Genomic DNA, 23313 nt, shown 5'->3' with positions numbered 1-23313 from the left:
AAGTTAAAATATTGAACTATGCGGTTCCAAAAACAAAAGTCTTGGCCCTGCCCTGCAGTTATGAATAGGTTTGCAGTTGCTCAAATCTTGTGTGGAGACACAAAGTTTGGCCTTCTGACAGTCATCTGGTCACTTTTGACCTGTGGACTGAGGCTGCCGTCACGTCTGTGGCCACGCCACCGGAGGACTGGAGTCTGCATGAAAAGGAACGATGGTGAAAGGAGGAGGTGAACCCATGGGAGCTACTCCTAGGGCTGTACACTAGCTGAACCGAGCCCGAGCTCTCATGCTCGAGTCGAGCTTCTTAAAACAACCTCGAGCTCAACTCAACTACACAAAGTCAAACTCGAGCTCGACTCGATTAACCCATTTAACTCGTTAACTTGTTTAACATTTACTCGTTTAACTTTAACTCTTTTAGCTCGTTTAGGCAATGACTAGTTTTGCTCAATATAGACGTTAACTTGTTCATCTTAATATAAGGAGCTGAACATGTCAGCAAGTGGCTATACATATCATGTGACTTATCAGTTATATGCGTTACAGAAAGATGGGAGACAATTGTCACCTCATCACTTCAACAATTAAACACAAATATGCTTATCTCCATTTTATCCTTAGTCTCAAACTTTTAGATAGGCACGTTTTAAGATTGAGCCTGCACTTACATTTCCTGGGTCAATTATATTCCCTCAGTTTAGAACCGGAAATTTGGAAATTTTAACTCGTTTAAATTTGTAAATATTGTCACATAACTAAACATAGTTGTTACAAGAGCATTAACGATAGCTTATGGTGCAGCAACAATTCATAGTGCTTTTAGTTAAACACAAGTATAAGAGAAATCAAATATGTCAGATTTCTATTTCTTGTCCTATGGCTAAAAACAGTTGTTACAAGACCATGGTGCTTTTAGTAACGGCTTATGGTACTTCTACAGATGAATTTTTAAATTTTTAACTATCTGGCAATATATGGCATCCGGTAATTTGAATTCTCCTTATATATAGGATGTCGAAGGTAGGACTAGTGAGTGAAGTGAATGTGACAAATAAATTTGTTACCTATTTTACTGATAACTTTAGATTTTTTGGTACATCATATTCATGCATTAATTTACGACCCATTTCTTTCCAGATATTGTATCCAACTGTGGGAATAGAGGAAACTTTGCAAAAAGTTTCATTACAACTAATGTGTGGCTACCACATTTTTATGGGCAAAGTCGTTCCAAGTAATTCAGTCTTACATGATTATATATATAAGAGGATTCAAATATGTTGGATGATGAGGGGCGGAGCCAGGATTTTCTTCAGGGGTGGGCCGGACAGTCCAACCTCTGGATTTGGGTAGGGCCAAATTGAATTCAAATCCAAAAAATAAATGACATAATTAAAAAATTATATTTTTTTCAATAATTTTTTTTTCATTGGCCAGAGTGAGGCCATGGCCTAGACGCCCCCCTCCCTCCACCGTGATGATGAATATTGGCACATGGCTAAAAATATATAGATCACGGCTGAAAGTACTATAAATTACTTTTAAAAAGCACTATGAACCATTGTTGTACCATTAAAACCATTACAAATGCTCCTATGACTACTTTTTTTTTAACAACCACAAATTTTTTATTTATAGTCATCTAGCCATATCCAATATATATATAAAAGATATTTTTTTCCAATCATATCAATATCTCAACAAAAACATGCACTTTTCTCGAGGAACTCTATGTTTTTTTTGCACGTACACCAAATGTGTAGTTCGATCATTATTTTTCATTATTTTGTCAGATTCCACTGGTCACATCAAGGTTAATTGAAATGTCTAATCATTTGTCTATGTTTTTGCCCACAATGTCCTTTTAATTATCTTACTGTCCTAATTACCTCACTGGGTCCGTCCCTTCAACTTCTTAATTTTACAAAAGAAATTTGATACAGGTGCTCTTACGAGGCGTTTGATGGCATGAAATTTGAGGAATGTTCGAATCAAAATTCCTTATTTTGACCAAATATAAATGATTGAAACGAACGCTGAGTTTTAATTCTTCCAAAATCAAAATTGAACCATAACGGAATTTGAATCTGGAATCAAATTTTCTCTGTCGAAGTCCCAAAACAAAGTTTCAGGCCATCAAACAAAGAAACAAACCAGAATTGGAATGAAACATTTTCATTCCAATTCATGTTTGAGATGGGTTAAAATTCTGGACCATCAAACGCCTCCTGAAAGAATGAAAACATTATTTTCTTTCAGATTTTGTTTTTGGAAAGATATTGGTAAAATCCCATACTGGTCCTTAATTATTTCCACAAAATTTTGAAAACATATTGAAAAATGAAAGTCATGCATTTTAAAACATGAAAGCATAAAAATAATGAAAATAAGCCTCAAAGTGAAAATTAATTTCCTTTAGCATACTATATAGGCAGTAGCAGAATTAAATGATCAACCCATTAACAGAATGGGGAAATGAGCTGGCCATTTCCTTTGAGCATGAGACAATTAAACTGAAAGAACACCTGGAACAAGTAAAAAATAAATTACACAACTATAAAGTAAATTATGGGATTTTAGTAGACATCTCTCTCTCTCTCTCTCTCTATATATATATATATATATATATATATATATATATATATATATATATTTATTTATTTATTTATTTCAAAGGGACAAAAACCAGACCCATTAAAATTAATTATTCAAAGAATTGTTTTGCAATCTAACCTTATACATTTGATTTTAAGAATGATTTCTTTAGAAACATATATTCAATTACTCATTTTTTCTTCCATATTGTCCTTTTAATAATAATAAAATGAACACTTCTTATAACAACAAAAACTTAATAGTACAAAACATCAATTTTTTTTACAAAAATAACTTAAACTAAAACATGATTTATATAAGTTACTGTTTATAAACACATTAAGTGGTTCATATTTTGTTTAAAGCACTTACACTTTTTAAAACAAATTTAAGAGGTCTGGTTTTTATCACTTACCCAGTGGTCTGTTATTTACCAATTACTTTCTCTCTCTCTCCCTCTCATGACTATCTTGCCTTCAATTGGCTTTTTTCTTGGTAATAATTCAATTTGGCCAATCTCCATTCAGCTATTTACTTAGTACTAGGGCTCGTTAAAGGTGGACAGGCTTATATATATATATAAAAGAGAGAGACAGAGAGGAGGAGAGAGAGAGAGACGCAGAGCAGCTACCAAACCTTTGTTGGACGGAACACTTTTGCAGCTTGGTTTGGTTTAGAAAGGCTGAAGCAAAGGAGAGGCCGGTTGAGAGACATGGAAGATTGGCAGTTTCTTTAGGAGGCGGTGTCGCGCTGTGAAGCAAGGCCAGAAAGAGAATATGAAGGAGAAGAGCCATATCACTCTGCTTGTGATAATTAATTCACTCCTCCTCACCCCTCTTCTCCATGATTTCTATTGTGAGAGAGTTTCTGCATGGACCGGTGTGAAATATGAGGTGCATGTTCGTGAGAGACTCGCGACTATCTACTTTAAAGGAGAAGAGGAATGGGCAATGGTGGTCTTTTAAAGAAGGAAATGCTTATTCTAGTTGTTCTATTTTTTTGCTTATTTTGTCATTGCAGGGATGCCGCTCAAAATTTCTGGTGGACGTATCTAAATTTTAGATTTTTAAAGGACAAAAATATTTAAATGAAAAAAAAAAACCTTGAGGTATCAACATAGGAACAAACATTTTTGGTAGGCTCATGAAAAGACTATTTTACAACGTTGTTTGCTGACACTGATCGACCATAAATTATTGTTCTGAAATGGCCAGCAAGTAGGGATGGAAATGGGACACCCAACGACAAGACCGGTTCAGGCCGGGCTACAGCCCCTGACTGCAGTACGGGACTGTCCACAACTGAAGCCGGAGACCTGGCTTGACCTAGCATGATTAGAATAAAAATATATTTTTAATATATAGATATAATTAACCATAACAAACCATACAAAATTATATGTATAATAAAATAAAGTTATAAATAAGTTATTTGGGTATCATAATATATTCTCAATTTTTTTTCATCTAACTCCCTATCTTGCATGCAGACCAGGTGGTCAATTAAAGAAAATGAAACTCAAAGAAGTTTCTACAACATCCTCCCCATGTTGGGGATTGTTTCTTCAAGGTTTCCATAATTGCACCAGTTATGAACCTGTCCCATTGAACTAATTGCATCTTTGTATTGATTTAAGAGTCTCATTGCTCTGAACCCCAAGAAACCAAATTAACATGACAATGTTCTTATTACTGCCAAAACAACATCAAACAAAAATTGAGCTATGTGTGAGCAATTGCTCACATGGATTCCATAAAATTTATTAATTTTAATGTGATACTTTTGAGTAATTTTATTCCCCTTAAAAATTTTAAATTTTATTCCTAATGCCTCTTAGCCAAAATTTTCTGGCTCGGACCTTCCTTGAGGATATGGTGTGGTCCCCTGCCAAGGCTACACATACTACTGCGTTGAAGCTTTTGGCAAGAATTGCCACCCGCACTTGCCACCTGCTCTTCTCATCTACTTGCCTAGTTAGTGGATGGCACACACACTCACTTCCTGGAGCTTGACATCAAGATGTTTTTCTGCACCTTGAATGTAGTCTTCATATTATATATGTAGGTTTCCACTTTGTTGTTGGCGTCAACTGTTTCTTCATTTTCCTATCTCCACTTTTTGTTGATAAGGCACGCCCAATCAATGTTTATGCAAGTTTTCATGCTTTAGCCACAATATTAAGATTTGAACTCATAATTAGCTAGCTGTCTATTGGCTGCAGGCCCTCCTTAACTATCTCAACTCTTGGTTAATTCATGGATGATTGATTCTTACCGAGATACTAGAATAGAATGAGAAACAAATTTAATCATTTGAGATTTTCTAGAAAATCAAGCATGGGTTTTCAAGTGTAAGATGCTCTGCAATGCCACTAAAGACTTTAGAAGTGAATATATAATATTTCTCAACATATGGAATCATGTTGAAAATCAAGCATGGGTCTTCTCAACAAGTGGATACATAATAGTTTTTCTCAACAAACCTGGGTTCCATCTCCCTTCATTTATTTATTTATTTGGCATGTTTTTCTCATTTCAATAGAATTACTCTTTGTGCATGCTCTTGGTGGTGGGTAACACTTGAATTTTTATCCTTTTTCCTTTTTTCTACTTCATCCTTGCTTTTAGATCTTTTGTTTTTAAGATTTTGAAATTTTCGTCAATTTACTGCTCAGCCTTCAAGGAGCCTTCATTTTTCATTTTCCTGGTTATGGAAATTTTATACTTTTGTTTTTTCTTCTTTCTGATGCATGTTCCTCCTTGCTTTGAGTGCAATTTTGGTTGTGTGGGTTGCTTTGGATAAATATGTACTCTTGTCACTCATTTTATTTCCTTTTTCATGGTAAATTTAGCAACCAAGCAGTGGGCTGGACTCTTATCAGAGATTACAGATTGAACAGGCTGGCAAACCCAAGCAGAGTTCCAATTGTAGATTATGCTAACAATGATATGACTCAAGGTTACGCTTTGTTGGTATAAGTAAATCCAAGAGTGGACAGAAGAAAGTAGCACCAGGACATGGAAAATCCATGTTTGTTAAAGTTAACGTGACAGAGTTCCCATTGACAGGAAGAAGGAAAATCCATGCTTGTTTGGTTATGCCCTTTAAATGTGACCATCAGTTGTCTTGGGAGCTTTTTTGGCTTTTAGTCTACAACTGATGGCCCCATTGTGTTTAATGTCTTATTTAAACTTTTTTGCACGGTTAAGTTGGCCCAAAGGGACGCAAAATGAATCTGACGTTGCCTTGCCTGCCCTCTTCTGTTTTTTATAATGCATTTCTTTTAAAACCCATTTGCTTATTGTTTTTAGTCACTGAATTAAATCAACTGAGTTCTGTACTGTGGATTGATTTTGTTTCCCTTATGTTTGCTTTTTTCATTCCCTCTCTTACCTTTATTCCTGCAGGTGAGGAAATGTCTGTTAGTTTTGACATGAACATTTGGTGTTCGACTTCTTGTATCCATGTTGAAACTTGAAAGATCTTCCACTAGCTTCCCCATCAACACTTATGTTATATGGGTCTATGTTGAAATGTTTGTAACCACTTGATGGTGTTGTCTTTTTTTCTGTTCGTTAATGTTTTTGCTTTGGGGAATGAGCAATGAGTGATTGGTGAAAAAAAAATATTTATAACTCCTAGCTGGCAACTCAGAGTTTGTCCTTGCCTGTGAAGACAGGGAAGGAGAGTGGAAGCTAGTTGGAGATATACCATGGGAGTGAATGAACTGAAATCCAAGATGCATACTCCAATTCAATTAGCAACTTCACTTTTAATCATCATTTGTTGATCTTATTGTTTCCTCTCTTTTGTACAGCATGTTCTTAAGCAATGTAAGAAGGATTAGATTCATGGGAACATCGAAAGTCAATGGCCTCGGTGAACAGTTATTATCCACCAAAATCTGCTTTTAAACTCAAGAGCTTCAATGAGGTTTCATATATGTCACATGGGTGCGGGTATGGTGGTATGAGGTTCAAACACGTCAATTTTGAAAATTGTGGGTACGCGGGTATGACAAATTTTATATTTCTCAAAAACGATAAAATGAGAAAAAAAAGCATTAATAGTTGACACTTATAATTTCATTAGAAAGTTTCAAACAAAACACAAACAAAATTAAAGAAAAATGGGAGGAAAATATAGAATCTTAGTGGAAGGGAGATATAAAAGAAGGGAAAAATCAAAATTAAAGAAAAAATTAAGTTTGAAAATATAATTTTAAATGGATGATCTCCAGCTTGAGTTGGGTACCCATGTCACATTGGGTTTCATCCTATCTCTGTCAATGTATCAGCTTGAGTTGGGTTCCTAGTCGCACTACCCCCTTGAGTTCATTTATCATATAGTTTCCGCTATTGTAATTCAAAATAATGGAAGTCTTTCATATCTTTGTTGCATGTGAAAACACTTGATACAATAGAGTAAATAGTTTAATATATGTTCTTTTCCTTTCAGGAGAAAGATTTGACTCCAAATCTAACAAATGAAGATCCTTTTTTCTGAGCTTTACTGAATTGTTTTAATGGAGCTGGCTACTTGAAAAATTATTTTACTCACTGGCCTGATCACTCCTATGTCAGCCAACTGGAGCCAAGAACTCACCAAGAATGAAGTTGAACTAGCTGGGATGGGTGCCTCATCTTTTAAACGGATGATCTAGGCTCCAAACTTTCTTACATGGTCATAACTAAACATGCTTAGTCATATATGCTCTCTGTTATTTATGAAAATGGTTTCGATGTTTCAAAAATGTAGATTTTCTTTTAGTGAAACTCGTTGTAGCAGAAAATGATCTTGCATAAGATACTATAATTTGGTGGTCTTCTGCTTAACATGGTATTGTCAGTAGAAATTTTCAAGGAGGTAATTTTTGTAACTTAGTGCAAGGTACTTGATTTATGCACCCCTTGTCTGTTTCCTGTTGTCTGACGTTCTTAAATGCTATGGTTGCAACCTTGATCTATTTATCTCAAGTTTGGCATTCATGAGAGTACTACTTTTATAATCCGCTGTAATTGTATAATGCATAATGGTTGTATTTGTTCAGCTATAATTAACTGCACTCAATGTTGAGCTGAAAGTGATTTACAGGACTTCATCAACAACCTGCACGTTTCTGTCATCCCAACAAGACCAGGTTTAAAGAGTTAAAACCTGGTTTGAATATTGTCATCCAAACAGACAACCAGTTACTCAAAACTGGTTTAGAAAGCCAAAGTTTTCACAAAACCTGGTTTCCTCATAACCAGATTTTAAGAAGGTGTCATCTCAATGGTTCCTTAAACTTTTAAAGAAAAGCTAATAAAAATAATACAAAAATTAATGTGCAAATACAAAAATGTTCACCAAACTTACTTGTCTTGATGGCTCTTCAATTTTTGAAATTTATTGGATTGCACATAAACAGCTATGCAAATGAATAATAGAGAGGTAGATACTTGTGCAAGTGAAAGCATCGTGACAGGTGAGATCTATGCCTGCCTGTTTAGATCCACATCTATACTCATGCTTTAATGGAAACTTAGATAATGATTTAACTATATGATCATTTGGATTTATACCAGTGAATTGTCACTGCTATAGAGTTTATAAAACAATGCCCCCCCAATGACATGGCCTCTCATGTGGGAAACTAAAAATTAAACATTCAACCTTTACTCATGTTTCTTAGAAAACACCAGTAAAGGTTGATATTTTCCCCATCTCTAAGCCTAATCTACCACCAATCCTTTAATTTTGCTAAAGCTTTTGGCAGCTTACATTATCTCCGTCGCTAAGCCTAAAAACCACATATACTTGCCTTGAAGTCTCAAATGTCTGTGTTATTGGGCTATGTTACCCATTATCTCTAGAAACTGGCAAAAGTTTTGTTTCCCAAAACATACATGGTTTTTTCATTTCCTTTCTCAAAAAAACCACGACTGCACCTAAGCCTCATGACCCAAGTCCAAACATCTCAGCTAGACTCAAATAAAGTGTCTACAATGACCTCTTCCATAATGGCTTTTCCACCTTTCGTAATGTCATCTTCACAAAACGAAAAGCAATGAAAGAAGAATGAAGGTAATGGTAATCGTGTCACCACGGCTACGTGTAGTAACTTGGTTGTTGTCTATGATTAAGATCCTGTGAACTTGACAAGTCATGATATGAATTAGGTGATTGATATTGGTGCATCTCTTCATGTTACTTCGAATAAAGAATTCTTTGTTACTTATACTTCTGATGATTATGAAGTATTGAGAATGAGAAACGATTGTTTGTCATAGGTTGTTGATGTTTGTGATATAAATTTACAGACCAACAATGGAACTGTGTTAAAGCTCAAGGATGTCAGATATGTGCTAGACATACGCTTGAATTTGATTTCAGCTGAAAAGTTTGTATATGATGGCTTATGTAGCACCTTCAGTGATTAACAGTGGAAGCACACTAGAGGCTCACTTATTATTGGCTCGAAGCAAAAAGTGTAACAACTTGTATGTTATGCAGGCATCAACTACAAAAGATGTCACACATGTGACAGAGAATGAGAAATTACTAAGTTGTGGCACAAGTTGTTGAATCATATGAGTGAGAAAAGTATTGATTGTTTGATTAAATGAATTTACTTCTTGAGGAGAAGAAAGAAAAGGTACAAGATGTACTCATTGTTTGGTTGGGAAACAAAGAAAAATTTCATTTAAAAATCATCCATCTTCAAGGAAGAAGAAATCGTTAGAGCATGTTCACTAAGATGTTTGTGATCCACTGAAGGTTAGTACACATGGTTGGGCACTTTATTTTGTAACTTTCATTGATGATCATTCAAGAAAGGTGTGGATCTTTATTTTGAAGACGAAAGACCAAGTAATTGATACATTCAAGCAATTTCACAATCTTTTTGAGAGACAGACTGAAAGAAGATTTTTAAATACATACATAGTGACAATGGAAGTGAGTATTTGTGTGCCTTTGATGAGTACTGTAGGATGCATGACATAAGGTATCAAAAGACCCCTCTTAAGACTCTTTAGTTGAATAGTGTAGCTAAAAGGATGAATAGAACTCTTATTGAAAGAGTGAGATGTATGTTATCTGAGGCACAATTGCCTAATTCTTTTTGGGGTAAAGCTTTATACACTATTGCATATATAGTTAATTTGTCTCCTCATGTTTCTTTGAATGGTGATGTACCAAATAGACTTTGGTAGAGTAAGAAGGTGTCATATGATTATTTACGTGTTTTTAGATGCAAAGAATTAATACATGTTTCAAAAGATGAATGATCTAAGTTGGAAGCAAAGACACATCAGTGTGTATTTTGGGGATATGGTGAAGATGACTTTGGCTACAAATTGTATGATCTTATTAAAAAGAAACTTGTTAGAATCAGAGATGCAGTTTCTTGTTGAGAACCAGAATATTGAAGATATTGATAAAACAATTGATAAGACATCTCAATGTAGATGCAAGATAGTTTATATGGATCATGTTCTTTTGTATTCATTCTCAAGTCCATTGAAAATGACACACATAAGGATGTTGAATATTCACAACATAATGTTGACCAATGATGTTCATGATACTAGACAGTTTGAAGTTGATTCTTCTTCAAATACATAGTCACTTCGTACATCAACTAGAGAAAGAAGACCATCTACTCGGTATCTTATACGTGAGTATGTTTGTTTGACAAATGGTGGAGAACCAGAGAGCTATAAAGAAACTATGCAGGATGTGCAAAAAGAGAAATGGATTGAAGTCATGGAAGACAAGATGCAATCTTCATATGGCAATCATACCTTTAAGCTTGTGCAGTTGCCTAAAGGTAAAAAAGCTTTGAAAAATCATTGGGTTTTTAATGTAAAACATGATAAAAACTCTTCTCACCTACAATATAAAGCTAGGTTGGTTGTGGAAGGTTTTTATCAACAGAAATGTGTTGATTTTGAAGAAATATTTTAACGTGTTGTTAAAATGTCTTCCATTAGAGTTTTCTTAAGTTTGCAACCAACTCTAAATCTAAAAGTTGAACAGATGGATGTGAATATAGCATTTTTTCATGGTAATCTTGAAGAAGAAAAATATATAATACAACCTGAAGGGTTTTAAAAGAAATGAAAAGAAGACTATGTTTGTAATTGAGAAAGAGCTTGTATGGTTTAAAACAAGCTCCAAGATAGTAGTATAAAAAGTTTTAGTCTTTTATGGGAGAGCATGGTTACAAGAAGACTACTTCAAACCACTGTGTTTTTGTTAAAAAATTTTTCAGATAATGACGTTGTTATCTTGTTGCTTCATGTTGATGACATGCTCATTGTTGGTAAGAATACTACGATAATTGCTAACTTGAAGAAAGAATCAGGCAAAGAATTTGCCATGATAGATTTGATACCTGCAAATCAGATTTTGGGCACAAAGATTGTTCATGATAGAAAAGCAAAGAAGTTGTGGTTATCACAAGAGAAGTACATCGAAAAGGTGCTTTAAATGTTCAATATGGACAAGGATAAAATAGTGAATATCCCACTTGGAGAATAGTTTAAGCTGAGTATGAGCAGAGTCCTTCCACAAATGAAGAGAAAGAAGGAATGTATATGATTTCATATGTTTCAGTTGTTGGTAGTTTAATGTATGCTATGATGTATACGAGGTCTGACATTGTTCATGCAGTTGGGATTGTTAGTATGTTTCTTTCAATTTGATGCAGTAGTAATATTTGTCTATGATTTGTGGATAGAAACCTACTTTGATAGGTTACACAAGTTTAGATATGGCATGTGATGTTGATTCTTAAAAGTCCATATCTGGTTATTTGATTACTTCAGCTGGTGGTGCGGTTTCATGACAATCTACTCTTCAAAAGTCTGTGGCACTTTCTACTACAAATATAGAGTTTATTGTAGTGACAAATGCTAGTAAAGAATTGTTATATGAAAAAGTTTTTGCAGGAACTTAGTTTTGTTCAAGAAAAGTATCTTTTATTTTGTTACAGTCAGAGTGCACTTCATCTTGGCAAGGATTGTACCTTTCATGCAAGATTGAAACACATTGGTGTGAGGTATCATTGCATACATGATGTGTTAGAAGCAAAATAACGTGCGCTTGAGAAAATTCATACAAATAACAATGGTATTGATATGATGACTAAATAATTGCTTCGTTCAGAGCTTGAAGTGTATTGTTCTCTCACTAGTTTGGCGAGATCCTCCACATAGTTGGTGAGGGGGAAATGTGTTGGATTGGATCACCTCCTTGTGTAGGATCCAGATCCAAGCCAAAAAGAAAAAGGAAAGCACCTGTACTTGACAAAAATGAAAAGAAAAGATTTCGATAAATTTGGTGGACTAAAACTGATTTTTTTAAAGGTGAGGGCTGAAAGAGAAAGATGATCGAGTTTTTTGTGTGGGTAGGGCTCCTGGGCATTCCTCTTTTTTTGTGAGTTGTTCTTGAGGAGAGAGAAAGAAAGAAAGGGATTTCTTGTTCTCCATTGGTCCTTGAAGCCATTAGAGAGATTCTAACAAGCAAGACAGAGAAATTGTGAAAGGAAAAGATTCCATTATCATTTGGGTTTTTCTTCCATTCCTTTTCTCTTTGATTATTGAAGATTAGGGCAAAAGAAAGGGTTTTTTGTTGTGGGAAGGTCATCACTATCAATTAGGTGTTATTCTTCCACTTCCTCCTCTTTATTTGCATGATTGCTTTTCCATTTTGGTGATTCTTACGCTTTTTGGAGTGTAGGCATTATATATTGCCCTCTTGTAGCCGTTTCCATATTACATAGTGGATTTGTTGTTGGGTTGCTCTCAACCTTGTGGTTTTTACCTCTCATTTTGAGAGGTTTTTCATGTTAAAATTGATGTGTCACTCTTATCTTCTTGAGATTATATTTTTGTTGCTTGTTTAATTACGCATCAAAATATATATATTTGTGAGATTCCTTGGATGATAAGGGTTTTATTTTTGGAGCACGGGTGGTAGAAGTATTTTGCTTTGCTTTGTGCATGAGATAGAAGTGCTTATTTACAGGATGTTGTGAGCCATCCTCTTATTGTGAAGTACAATTATTTGGCTTGTGTCTGTTTTTCTCAACACCGAGTCTACAAACCAAGGGTCATCTTCACCACCTGATTTGAAGATCGGATGTTGGAACATGTGTGAATTGAACGCTCAAGACAAGCAGCAGTTTCTCTCAAGTTGGATCTGCTACCTTGCTCGTGTCAGGTTTTGCTGGTGGTGTTGTACTATTGTGGGATGATTCTTTGGAGGCATTTACTGTGGACCTGGGGAATTTGTTGCTGGCATGTTGTGAATTTATTGAGGATCTTTCCCTTGCATGGTCATGCAGTTGTGGCTCTTAAGAAATAAGGTGGTCTTTGGTGGCAGTCATGTGTTAACTTTGGAGCTGGGTTTATGCTTTGGCGTTGCGTTGCCTGTGCTTGTGAATGATTAGGACTCTGGTTAAGGGTTTCACTTTTTTGTTTCACCGTAAGTATGTATGGTCATGCTTTCTGTTTTTGTCTTCTATTTTGGATTATGTTTTGCCCTGGGTATGTGGCTGTTTTTGTCTTCTATTTGGCTTGATGTTTGACCGCTGGTTTGTGGCTTCCTATCTTCTTGCCTCCAACATCCTGTTGGTGTCATTAGTTCCCTCACTTAATTTAAAACTTATGAAAGTGTGTCTCTTGTATAAGTTGAAAAAAATATCCTAAGAAAGAATTATCATGTTGCAATTCAAATTGTAGCTAGTTTTCATAAGGAATTAGGTCACAAGTTCTTACTTTGTAAGAAATTAACTTTTGAATTTTGAACAAATTAATACTTCCTTACGAGCATGTTTTATTAGTAGGATGTCCTTTTATAGTTTAAGAGCATCTTTCACCTGTGACACCATCTCAAATAATGGAAGATTTGCCATAAAGATTCACCATGTTCTCTTGTTTATATGTGAGAAGGCACCGAAGAAAAAACACAAAGCTTAAATTAAGGTTAACTCAAGTCCAATTACATGATTTTGGACTAGAATTAAGAAAAGTCTATACTCTATAATTCTGTCTTGTTTTTTACAACAAGAAAAGCTCATTTTGTTTCTTGCTTTATACACCAAATTGCTTGAAAGAAACCAGAAGGTGGGGCCAGCTAACAGCCAATTACAGGAATCCAAAAAGAAAGGTATAGGACAAGATCAAAAGCCCATACTTGGTTTAGCCCTCCATGGCTGAACCAGCTATGAATCAATGAAGGAATTGTCCTTTTTTAATGCTCACCTGCTTGATATTATCTTTTTCTTCTTGAAAGTGAAAATACTCAACATGTTACCAGATGAAGGGATAACAAGTAAGATGGTACAATTTTTCATGTGACTGGTGAGATACTTAACTTGGGGATTTGATTTTATAGTGCCGATGGAAGATAAGCTCTTGTTAGAAGGATTCATTAAGTTCATTTTTGAAATTCTGGATCAAAAGGTGGTCGCCTGAATGGAAATTTAGCTTGTTTAAGCCAAGGAAAACATCCACCATGAATTCTGATGCATTGGCTGGCTTCAAGCAGGTAGAGTTACTTTAGAGCTTTAGGGATGAAAATACACAAGTGTGGTTGAAATTTCTAATTCCTTTAACCTTGACCACATTTCCAAGATGCCTTCAGTTTTTTATTGTTTTCATTTTAATTTTCTCTGGGCAAGTTGAGTCAAGGATTATCTGTAATTACTGTATGTCTCATTTCCTTTGAAATGAGTAGCTTGTACAAGACTTTAGGGATACTTATTTATTTTTTAAGAATTATAAAATTATGCCACTGTTGAACACTGAACAATCATAGTTTGGGTAAACTTGTGTAATGTTGGCTTCAAGGTTATGTACATTACCTTGATCAGTAATAGACATTGAAATGTGTATTTGCTATTCTATCTACATCATAATGTTAACTACAGGTCAACTGATAATTCTTGATGTTACGTGAAAATTTTAATCACTTTTTGTTGATATAATACATATTTTTGTGTTTTTATTTCTGGATAAGAGCATGGTACCAATACAATTCTGCACAGATTTGGTGTTATACTATGTCAATGGGTGATGAGATTCTTGTTCCTTTTGGTGGATATAATGGTCACTAGAGAAATGAGATAAGCCCATGGCATAAGATATCTTAATGGACTTGTTTCATTTGGGGAAACAAAAAATAATGACCCTCCATTTGATTCAAATCAAAGAAGAAAAGGTACAAATAATCCAAAGGTGCCCAAATAGTATCAATGTGAGTTTTTAGAGTGTCCTGCAGAAACATTTGATGCTAATTAGATCAATATCATATTTACACAACCCAAAAAAACCATATTATATTGGGGAGGTGTAAACAACAAAAGGACTTATAATTTAACCCAATTTTTATTCATAGGGTGCATGTGTGTGTGCGCGGTTGGGGGAGAGGGTGTGCAGAATGACCAACATCAATTTATATTCTTCTTTAGTATATGGTTATACTTATGAACTCAAATGTAGGCATGAATTAGGACAATTATGTGGTTTGTTCAACTACTTCAGTTAAAATGATATGAGATTTGTGATAGTTTATCTAATGAATACTTGAAATCTCCTCTCACAAACTTGCCAAAGTTCCCTGACTTTTGAGTTCTCATCTTAGCACAGAAGTCAATTAAATATATTTGACTTCTGTGCTCGCTATGAAATATTATCAGGCTTGAACTTGACAAGCTGCTGGAATCAACAAATGTGACTACTAAGCTCGTGGAGGAGCTCTTGGAGAAAATGAGAACGATTTGATAAAGCATGATGGCCTGAACTAGATTGCTGATGATTTTGTAAATCATGGATTTGTATTGTAAATTTTGTCTACATATGTGTATGTGACAAATTCTTTCATTCAATGATATTGATATTTTGCAAGGAAAAAAACTTTTTTTAGTGTATTTAACACTCTATGCAATAGTAACTAAAAATATTTAATGACTTTTCTAATTGGCTTTTAATGGTGTTAAAAAATTATCATAAAATATCAACAATGACATTTTATAATTGGCATTGAATGCATTTTTAATGACGTCATAACAAAGTCATATACCATAGGTGAAGTGCCATAAAAGAAATTTATAGTGGCATTTTTGGGATAACATAGTAGTCTAATAGCTGAAATAAAAGAACACCACTGAAAGATCCTCCCATGCCTTTACAACCACATGCGTATGAGCGTGTCCTACTGATGTCCTGGAAATGATACCCTGGGAGGATGTAAAGCTAAGCAAATTGCTTCCACACCAAGAACGGAAGACTGTGTAGGTTGTAAGAGATGTGAATCTGCTTGTCCAACGGATTTCTTAAGTAAACGCGTTTATTTATGGCATTAGACAACCCGTAGCATGGGTCTAGCTTATTAATACATTACACAAAAGTCCCCTTGAATCCATTTGATTCCTCTTTACTGGCAAAAACCTGTACTCGATAAATAAAAAAATCTGAGTGCGGGTTTTTCTGGTCAAATCAAAGTGTATTTTATCTTCACTATGAGTGATTTTTATTGGTTAACAATCATTGTTGTTTTGCCCATATCCGTGGTTTCCTTAATTTCTCTTTTCCAGACCATGATTGTGGTCTAATTATCTATAATTCTGCAGCTGAAATCATGTTACAGCTTGCAAAAAAAGATAAAGATGAATAAAACAGTGTTGAACATTGCAACAATTATTTCTCCTAGCTATTAGCCTGTTACTGTACGAATCTAAGTTTCTAATATAATAAAAGTATCAAAACAGAGCTACCTTATGGCCCAACACCATTGATGCTCGACTAACCAACAAACAAACAGATTATAAATTTAACTTAATAAAAGTGTAAGACAGAGTTAGCCGAACCGTTGATGCTCGACATCCGTCAGCCTCCAGCGACTCCTGTCAGCCTCCAGTGATTCCCGTCGATGGTTGACTCGCGTCAACTCCGGCGACTCCCATCGACCCCTATCACCATTCGTCCGTCCGGTAACTCCCCTGTCAACATCAAAGTTCATTTTCAAGTTTCACCCGAATGAGAAAATGAGAACGAGGATTTCGATTTTAACCTAAGCTCTCAATTTCTACCTAAAAGTACATTTTTTCCATTAAAAGGGTGATCAAGTTTAAAATAAACGAACTTTTCTTCAATATTACATGTGGTGCCATTATTTTAAAAACACATCTCGCACTTTTAAAAAAAAATGTGCGATAGTTTAAAAAACACAAAAGATGGGTATAATACGTGTTTTTCATTTTTTGATGTTTTTCTAAAAAAACACATCTTATTGCCGTTTTATTCACCAGATTGCTTTTTGGCGTATAATATGTTTTTTTGTGATTAATACGTGTTTTTTGTGACACCGACTTTCACCCCACCAAAACTCCTCTTCACACATTCAATGAAGGGTTATGCAATCTCCTTTCAATTATCTTTCTGCTCTAATTACATCACCAGGTGCGCCTCTTCAATTTCTTTGTCTTAAAAAAGAAATTTACAGGTTCTTGGAGTGAGCGTTTTGATGGCACGGAGTCTGACGAATGTTAGAATCAAAATTCCTATATTTTTTATCAAATATGAATGATTGAAACAAACACTGAATTTTAATTCCACAATTAATCCTGGATTCCAAAATCAAAATTCCTGAATCAAAATTTGACCATAAGAGTTGGATTTTGAATCCTGAATCAAAATTTCCTTGTCAAAGTGCTGGAAACAAAGTTTTAGGCCATTGAAGGAAGAAACAAATCGGAATGAGTCATTTCAATTCCAGTTTGAGATGGAACTTTGATTCCAGAATCAAAATTATGGACCATCAAATGCCTCCTGAAATAATAGAAACACTTTTTTTTTAGATTTTGTTGTTTGGAAAGATATTTGGTAAATCCCATATTGGTCCTAATTATTTCCCAAAAATTTTGGAAAACATATTAAAAGTCATGCATTTTAAAACATTAAAGCATAAAAAATATGAAAAGTACGCTTCAAATTGAAAATTAATTTCCTTTTTCACACTATATAACTTCGCAAACACTTTTTAGGCAGTAGCAGAATTAAGTGATCAACCCATTAACTAAAGGTGGGGATGCACGTCTCATCATGATCGTTCTCTTCCTTTGCATGAAACAATTACACTGTAAAAACACATGAAACAAGTAAAAGTAAATTACACAAGTAGAATGTAAGTTATGGGGTTTTAGTAGACCTCTCACACACATGCATACTCTCCCTCTCTCTCTCTCTCTATATATATATATATATCTATATATATATATATATATATATATATATATATATATATATATGTGTGTGTGTGTGTGTGTGTGTGTGTGTGTGTGTGTGTGTGTATCATAGTTGGAAAACTCAAGACTTGGATTGGCTGGAGGCCAGGTCATCGGGTTAGTGAGTTGACTTGTCGACTCGGTTGTGTTTTAAAAAAACCTAAATCGGGCGAGTCAAGGTCGAGTCCGGGCCAAGTTAGGAGGAGTAGGGGCCGAGTCAGGAATGAATCGGGCCATCCTTGGCTTGTGGCCAGGTCTTCTAGTGATTTGAGTGGACTCGGGCAATTCCCGAGCCAACTCAACCAGTCAACCAATTGTATATTATATAGTTGGACGAAACCAAACCCATTAAAACTAATTATTGAAGTATTTTTCTGTAATCTAACCTTATACATCTGATTTTAAGAGTGACTAATTTGTGCAGAAACATAATTAAATTAATTTTTTTTTACTTTCATCATGCTTTTAGTCTTCAACTGATGGCCCGTTGTGTTTACATTTTTTTTGTGTGGTTAAGTAGGTCAAAGAGACACAACATGAATCTGATGTTTTCCTGCTACCTTCTTTTGCTTCTAACAGTGCATATTTTTTTCATCATTTGCTTGTTGCCATTGAATTTAATCAATTGAGCTCTACAGTGTGTATCGACTTTCTTTCCCTTATGTGTGCTTTTTTCTGTATCGACTTTCTTTCCCTTATGTGTGCTTTTTCATTCTCTCTCATATCTTTATTCCTGCAGATGAGGAAATGTCTCTCAATCTTGACATGAACATATGGTGTTTGACTTCTTGTGATGTTGAAAGATCTTCCACTAGCTTTCCCATCAACACATGTTATCTGCGTCCATGTTCAAATTTTTTTAACCTCTTGATGGAGTTGTATTTTTTTCCTTAGTCCTTGTTTTTGCTACGGGGAATGAGCATAGAGTTATTGGTGAATGAAAATATTTGTAACTCCTAGTGGGCAACTCAGAGTTGTCCTTACCTATGAAGATGAGGAAGTAGACTGGTAGCTTGTTGGAGAATCACCAGGGGAATAATGAGCTAAATCCAAGATATATACTCCAATTCAATTAGCAAACTTCATTTCTAATCAACATTTGTTGATCATATTGTTTCCTCTCTTTAGTGCAGTATGTATTAAGCACTATAAGAAAGCCTAAATTCATGAGAACATCATCCTGTAAAGTCTGCTTTTAAAGTTGAGCTTCAATGACATTTCATCCTTTCTCTGGTTATGTACCAGCTTGAGTTAGGTTCCTAGCTGCACTAGTCTCCTTGAGTTCATTTACCCAATAGCTTCTGCTATTGTAATTCTAAATAAAGGAAGACCTTCTTCTCTTTGTTACATGTGGAAACACTAGGTACAGCAGAGTAAATAAACTGTTTCTTCATTTTGTTAAAGGAGTAAGATTTGAGCCCAACCTAACAAATGAAGATTCTTTTTATGAACTTCACTGAATTATTTTAATAGATTAGCTACTTGAAAAGTTATTTTAATCCTTGGTGTGATCATTCCCGTGTCAGCCAACTGGGGCTAATAATGATCTGGACTACTGACCAAGAATGAAATTGAACTACCTTGGATGGGTGTTTTAAGTTATAAATGGATGATCGAGTCTTTTGTTTGCCATTTATGGAACTGGTTTCTATGCTGCAATATGGTTTTCTAGAGGTCATGCTGATTATATCAGTGTATGATGTTGGGTAACATGCTTTTACTTGGTGGTCTTATACTCATGGCCTTGTCAATAGAAAATTTAGAGGAGGCAATTTTTTTAACTTATTGCAAGGTACTTCATTTATGTACATCCTCCTTGTTTGATTGTTGTTGTCTGATATTATCAAATACCATGGTTGCAACCTTGAGCCTATTTATCTCAAGTTTGGCATTCATGAGCATACTAATTCCATAATTTATTAAAAATACATTTTGCATAATGGTTATATTTGTTCAACTATAATTAATTGCCCTCAATGTTCAGCCCAAAGTGATTGGTAGAGGCTTCATCAAAAACATGGTTTTTTTCATAAAGAGTTAATACCTGGTATGGATATTGTCATCCAAACTGACAAACCAGGTTTTGAAAACCTGGTTTAGAAAGTCAGGTTTTTACAAAACATGGTTCCCTCGTAACCAGGTTTCAAGGGGGTGTCGTCTAAACACCCCCCTTAAACTTTTAAATAACTAAGATAATGAAATTAATACAAAAATGAGAGTGCAAATATAAAAATGATTACCAAACTCACTCTTAAATTCCTTTTCTTTTTCTTGGTTAGTATATATATCTTGAGAAAAATGATAAAAAGGCCTCTTACATTTGTCAAAAGATAATAAAGAGGCCTCTTAAGTTTGACAACTTTGATGAAATATAGGAAGCCATTGGACCCACTTGTCTGCGTTTTTATTAGATGCATATATGTTGGAATACATTAATCAAAACTCATTAATTGGATGGCTGTTGGTGGTTGTGTCACATAGGCACTGGCTGCGGGTGCGGTTGTAGTGCCAGCGCGGCACATGGCAAAAAATTTAGGTGCGGGGGTGCGGCAATGATATTTTTTATTATTATTATAATTTATTATTATTATAATATATATATATATATATATGACACAATTTGTCTATCAACTATAAAATTATCAAATAACAAATTCAAAATTGCAAAATATGATATCAATTGAATGTTCAAGAAGAAATATACACTAGTTTTGAGTTCACAGTTCATACTTTATCCATCATCAATCAGAGTGACGTATTGATGTTCTAGTTCCACCAATATCTTGATTTTCTTCAATGCTTTCAATTGTATCATCATCAAACTCCTCATAAAGAATAACAAGATCAACTAAACTCATGTTAGCAGTATATAAATTGCATTCTCCATCGAAATCAAATTCATCTGGATTTACATCTCAATATTGAGATGATTCACAACTGCAGTTTATTAAAGACGAAAATTAAACAATAAAAAAAATTGACTACAAAAATATAACAAATTTAATACAACATAAGAAAATGAGTAAAGCAAAACAACATAATAAAGACATACATGTATTATTTTTCTTTCCTTGAAAGAAGACAAATTAGAATGTACATAGACCAACTCCTTTGCACATTGGCTAGTGAGTTTATTCCTTTTAATGTTATGCATATCACCACATATGCTCCAATTTCTTTCACAACACGATGATGTAATAGGTATTATAGTAATCTCAATGCAAGTTTCTGAAGCACATGGATTTCTGATCCATTGGATGCCCCACAAATCAAAAGAACTTATGTCATCACCTTCTCTTGTTGCTGCTGCATATTCAAAACTAAAATCTACTAAAGAAAACTTTGAACATTCACAAACAGCTTGTCTTCTGGTACAAGAATCTGCAAAAGTCTTTCTATACATGATATTCTATTCTTAGACAACTCATTATCTAGAATTGGAGTGATGTGCCAAGGACCTCCTTCAATCTATTTTTTAGTGTAATATTGAGATTTAAAGAATGAGCCATGCAATTCAAGGGAGTATTGCTCTTATCTCAGCTTCCAACTAATATTGTATGTATGTGATCAAAGAAATCTAAATTATCAAGTGCAATGTCTTTCTTCTCTTTCTTAAAAACTATACATTGAATTTGTTCAATCATAGTGTCCCACATTTCATAAACTTTATGAATCATAGGCTCATTTTTATCAATAGTTCTCAACATGTATCAAATTGGCTGTGTAAAATTCAAAAAATATGCAAATTTATCCCAACATTTATCATCCACAATAATGTTTTTTATAATTGAGCTTTAGCCTCGTCTTTGACCCAATAAAAGCTCCACTCTTTGCTAGCCACTATCTGAATCGGTGCATCCCGCACTCTTTGAATTATTTTCAATATGACAATTATTGAAGCAAATCGTGTCTCTGGAACTTTTAACAATCTCAAATATAATAGCTACCAAAAAGAGACAATGCATGTTGGTGACTGACAATGAAATTTCTAATATTTTTTGCATCTTTTGAAACCATGAGAATAGCTCATGTCACAAGATCTACTTCTTGTCTTGGAGGATTGCATATGTCCTTCAGTGCCAAAATCAAAGTATATGCAACACATGAGGTCCAAAAGATATGTGAAAAATCATACCTCAAACTCAGTCCAATACTTTTGCATATAGGAGCATTGTCTGTAACGAACTGCACCAATTTATCAGGACCAACCTCCTTGAAGGCTTCTATAAATAATTGCTTTAAATATTTTGCATCTTTATATTCTCCAGATGCATCAATTGCCTTCAAACATATTGATTCATGATATGCAATGACAATAAAATTAATTAGTGGATGTTTTTGAATGTCTGTCCTCCCATCAGATACAATTGGTACCCAGTCATGTTCTCCTTAAGTTTTTTTCTTTCTAAAATTTGCTCAACCTCACTCTTTTCATCATTAAAAAGTGATTTTCACAACCTTTCCAAACTGTGATGTATATATCCTGATAATTTACCATTTGCAAGCAGAGCATATACTTCTTCCAATATGGATTTCTAGCTACATTGAAAGGAATGCAGCTAGAATAGAAAAACTTAACGGCCACTTTATCTAATTTTGCACTTCTATAAGAATGAAAACATGTCTCTATAGTCTTTCTTTTTTTTTCGGTCAATACTCTTAAGAGGCATGCTAGTATTTGTTATAATAGTACTTGTTTTTTTGTTGTTGTGGATTGCATCAACACGATCTTCCAACTTCTTCAATTCTCAAATTTTTTTCTGTATAAATGGTTCTACAAGCTCAAATTCCAAACCGTAGCAACTTCAACGGATGTGCCTGAACTCTTGTGTAAGATCCTACAAATGTAACTTGACAATGTCCACATATAAAAGACACATTTCCACCACCACTGCCAACATTTTTCTTGACCACTTTGATTTTTTTCCATAATGGTTGTTCTTCATTTGCATATGCTTCACCAGGTTGTGAACAAGATCTTGAAGCATTGATATCAATCACACTAGATGAAGAACCTGTTGCAGAAGAATCTGAAACACCGTTTTCTTTCCTTCTGTCAGTCATCATTTACCTTCAAAATGAAAATTTTCAAAAATGTTTAATAGCTTATAAATTATAACTGTTTTGAATCTGATGTACAAAAACGAAATAATCATACTCAATCTAAGTTGCACATAGACTATTTTGAAGATAGTACAACCAAACAAAATGAAATAGTTAAAAATTATAAAGTATCTCATATTGCCCACAAGAATGAAAAAACATAATACATTATCATCAAAGTACTAATTAACTAATCAAGTAATACTGTGGAAATGCTAAACAGGTAAAAAAACATGCTAACTAAACAAGTTAAACTGTAAAACAGTAAAAGTTGGTGCAGGCTGCAATGAAAATGAAATCACACACCTGGCGTCTAGCTGAGTCTTGACGACAAAAACCAA

This window comes from Nymphaea colorata, chromosome 2 (genome assembly GCF_008831285.2).
Source record: "Nymphaea colorata isolate Beijing-Zhang1983 chromosome 2, ASM883128v2, whole genome shotgun sequence".
NCBI lineage: Eukaryota > Viridiplantae > Streptophyta > Magnoliopsida > Nymphaeales > Nymphaeaceae > Nymphaea > Nymphaea colorata.
Note: the sequence above shows the minus strand (reverse complement) of the source record.